Source organism: Nematolebias whitei, chromosome 7 (genome assembly GCF_014905685.2).
Source record: "Nematolebias whitei isolate Nwh7 chromosome 7, NemWhi1, whole genome shotgun sequence".
In the NCBI taxonomy this organism is placed as follows: domain Eukaryota; kingdom Metazoa; phylum Chordata; class Actinopteri; order Cyprinodontiformes; family Rivulidae; genus Nematolebias; species Nematolebias whitei.
In genome coordinates this window covers 45,360,651-45,364,831 of record NC_056504.1, presented here as the reverse complement: position 1 = coordinate 45,364,831, position 4,181 = coordinate 45,360,651, and the positions used below count along the sequence as shown (strand labels likewise).

Genomic DNA, 4,181 nt, shown 5'->3' with positions numbered 1-4,181 from the left:
TACACACACACTAAAATAAACTACTACTTGTACTTCTATCCCTACTTCACAGTTTTTCACTTATCATGGGGCTTCAGGGTATGGATCTCCCGCCATAAACGAGGGACTACTATAAATCTCAACTGGACAAATAAGCATGATTAAATTTGGAACATTCACAGTATTGCATCTCACTGATATTTAGGTGTGACAGAAGGGAATAGGTCCAACATAAGGTTGGCAAAAGATTGTGTTAATTCCATCTGTGAGTACACTACACCATGCCAGCAGGCATTCTTCCCATCACTGAATGATTGACTATCACTGAAGTCTCAGTACTGACATGTCTTGTATGTCCATAAAGTTACAAGAGGTGGAGCATCTCCAAAACCACTGCTATGCTATTCAAAACCCCTACAATCCAGGAATACTCAAACCGTTTTATCAAAACATGCCTAAACACTTCTTATTTATCTTTTCTCCCTTCCAAGCAAAACAGCAGCTCTGTCAAAAGCAAGCTGCAAGCTGTCTGCTCTTGTCTGTTAATCTTAGGAGATGCAAAAGGAAGCAACATATTAGTTATGGTGCACTCTCAACTTCATTAGAATAATAAGTCATTTAAAACTAATTTATAGACTTTTTTTTTCTGTTTTGCTCATTTCACTATTTTGGTCTCAATGAAAGTTATTCATTCAGGGGACTTGCTAGCATTCTCATTCAGCTGTGAGATTGTTATCTTCCACATCTCAAAACCCCTGAGAACATAAGTCTTCCTTCTTCTTTAGCCATTCACAGTCTCTCCACAATCAGGTCTTTGTGGGCCCGGCTTGTCTGTCATCTCCCTGGTTCTGTTGATGCAGGTCTCGTGCTGAGAGCATGGTCCTCTAATACACTGCACCAAGTGCTAGCTAATTGAGCTTGATGGACCAAAACCTGTTAGTGTGCTGATAAGAAGGTAGTTTAATTCTTCAGAGGCTTCTGGAGTTGCTTTTTAAAAAAAAATTTGTTTTTATTGTAATATGGGTCACATTCTTTCTTTTTACTGTGAGTTTTTTTTTTATATATTTCTAAAGAAATTCTAAAAAAAAAAAAAAACCTATGCCAAAAACACAAACATACCTCATATTGTCTTTTTACTGAAAAAAAAATGACACATTAACATTAAACTGAATACAGCTATATTGAATACAGCTATATATACATATGAATCTATCGATCGATCGATGTGTGATATATATCTATATATCTCTAGATCTCTATAGATCTCTATAGAGATCTCTATAGAGATCTCTATAGAGATCTAGAGATATAGATATATATATCACACATGCGTGTGTGTATTTAATTTTATAGTCCAAAGAGGGAGCCTATTAATAAAACCTGGTATGGCCCTCCTCTTGTATGTATAAAGTTTTTTATTTTTATTTTCAAGAGAAAGATCTACACTTACCAATAGACAGATACACCCTCTGGCCTTCTCAGATGAACTGTGTCTCCCACCTTTGTTTTATTTTTGTATTTGGCAGAGTTCTTGGCTGAAATATATAATGAACCATTTTTGCATGTAATTTATCCCAATTGTTAGTGTTTGTTGAGAACATGTGATTCCGCTCTTAGAAACCTGGATTACAGAGACACACTTTACACAAATGTTGTTCATCCTCTTCTGGCCTTTTGTTTACAACTGCCCTTACCTGGTGTTTCTGCTAGACCAGGACATGCAAAGATTGTTTGCACATGGCGTTTCATATGTGTGCTGTGCATGAGATTTTAGTCAGAGTGCAGCTGACATGATTCCCCACTAGCCTCTCTGGGATAATCCCGCTGCCTCCAGGAACCAAAAGCTAATCTGTCAGTCTTTTTTTTTTTTGCAGACCTTGTTCATTTGAAGCTGCCTCATCATAGCCTCAGAACTTGATTTTGAATTGGTGTGTTTTCAGCACATATCATTGTTTATAGTGATTTTTTTTTTCTCTCCACTATCACAATTTAAACATCTATAGTGTAAACTATAATTTAATGACTCGTACGACTGTCAGTTTATGACAGTAGCTTTCTGCCATGACATAGACGCATCCACTCAACCATTATATTTTTATAATACCCTTTTCAGCACCTCAGCATCAATGTCAACAATGATTTGTGGCTGTCCTGTGTAGATATGTCAGATATCTGCTACTGGAATGAGCTGAGCAATGTCAAATGAGAAAACTATGCCTTTAGGCTTGTGGGCTGCATTAGAGTTGAAATGTTGCAATTGTAAAAGAGTTGTATGAAACGTGTTCAGTTTATTGTCACATGACTAATCCTCTCTAACCAAGAATGACTCATATCTGGAAACAGAATGGGTTTAGCTATAAAACCCATCAAAAGAATGGTGGCCAGCAAAACAACTTTTATTGCATGCTAAGGCACTTTTTACACTACTCTTTCATTTCTCTAGTTATTGAAACAAATATCTATACATTTTCAGTTTTTGCTGTATTTTTTTTCTATTGAATTACAACATAAATGTTGAAATCCCATGCCACACCATAGGTTACAAGAACATCAACAATGTGTTAAAAACAGAACAGGCTAGAGAAAAAACTAACAATTGTATTTTTATACCATTAACCATGTCAGCGGATGATGAATGTTTAATTAGGACATGATCAGGATAAGATAAAAACAAACATAGGAACAAAAAGTTTAAAGTGTTTTATTGTTTTGTGTCGTAGGGTGCAAAGTGTTTGTGTAAATGCACAAACTAGTCTGCTACTGCACTGTTTCTGAAAACCCTGATATTTTGTGAACATGTAAAGACACACACACAAATTTGAGTGTAAAAACAAATTTTACTGTAGAAAGCAATAATTTTTTATTTTAATTTTCTGTATCTAAAGAATGATGGAAGGTGTCTATGACTGGAAAGTCTATGTAGCAGAACATCTCACTCATTACAATCACTCTGTGAAAGGGTGTGTTCTTGATGAAACAGTTTGAATTTACAAAGGTTAAAAGCCAAAGTTGATTTGAAAAAGCAAACAAAAGAGATTCAGTTAAGATATGTGAGCTGTCTATAACTGATGTGAATGTTTCTGTTACATTAATACAAACAATATCCAAATATATTTAAAAAAAAACACACCCAAGAACAGTAGGTAAAGTCCAAATTAGTAAATACAGTAGCTATTTGGCAAACATTTCATATTAAAACACAGATGCTGTGTTAACCTAGCTGCACTAAAGGTGGTTCCTCCATTTGTACTGCCATTCATTAAAAATACCACAAACGATTAAAACCAAAACTATTTTACTTGTATATACAATTTGAAACAGTGAACCGCAGTAGTATGGAATAACCTATGTCTCATTATGTATTTGTGCTGTGTATGCCTCTGTTGGGAATCACAGTCTGTGTTTGGTTATGTTGTGTCAGTGTACTGCCTCCAAACTTCTATGTGTGTATGTAAACACAAAACAGATGTACCATATTTTGCTATAGATGAGTTTTACTATGGTACTATTTTTAGATAGTAGCCATTGTGGGTCAAACCAGCCTAACAAATAGCTGGAATGGGGAAGTATATTGGGGACATCTTGCAGCTCCCCACATCTATCCCAGTATCAGCCCCATTCCTTTCTGTGTGAGCTGGGCGCTTAATTTCATTGACCTGAGGGGTATGCCCTGAATAGCCCCTATTGATTAGGACAAATGTATGAGATCAACCTTTCATGCCCCTCCTTTTTGAGGGTTTAGGATGTAGTCGTAGAGAGAAGAAAGGCGTTAAAAATGTAGGAATAGTTCAGAATTTTTTTTTTGTTTTGTTTTGGACAAATCAATTACATAAAGGCTAATTAGTCAATTTTCTTCACTCACTACAAATTTGCACAGGCCACCACTTTACTTGGCAGCTATGATTGGGATATTTAAAACTTTTTACATTCAAGCACAAGCCAGCCTTCAAGTGTAGATTTACTCAGCAAAACTAATATTATGTGCAAGAAAAGGCTGCACAGCCTTTCTTTCTTGTATTTATTTATTTTTTGAAATGTTTAGTTTTGAGATTTAATTTTATTTGGGTTGTTTGAGTTTGCCTGTCCCTTGCTAGCTGTATTTGATTGCCATCATAAAGTATTTACCTTTTGTCAGAGAAGTATATCTGTCTGTCTATCTATCTATCTATCTATCTATCTATCTATCTATCTATCTATCTATC

General features: G+C 35.4%; 1 protein-coding gene across 1 annotated transcript in view; it reads right to left on the bottom strand.

Annotated features, from left to right (window-relative positions):
* Nucleotides 1-4,181, bottom strand: part of LOC119412855 (ephrin type-B receptor 2) — a 169,036-nt gene that overhangs the window by 60,603 nt on the left and 104,252 nt on the right. The gene's annotated exons all lie outside the window — the stretch shown is intronic.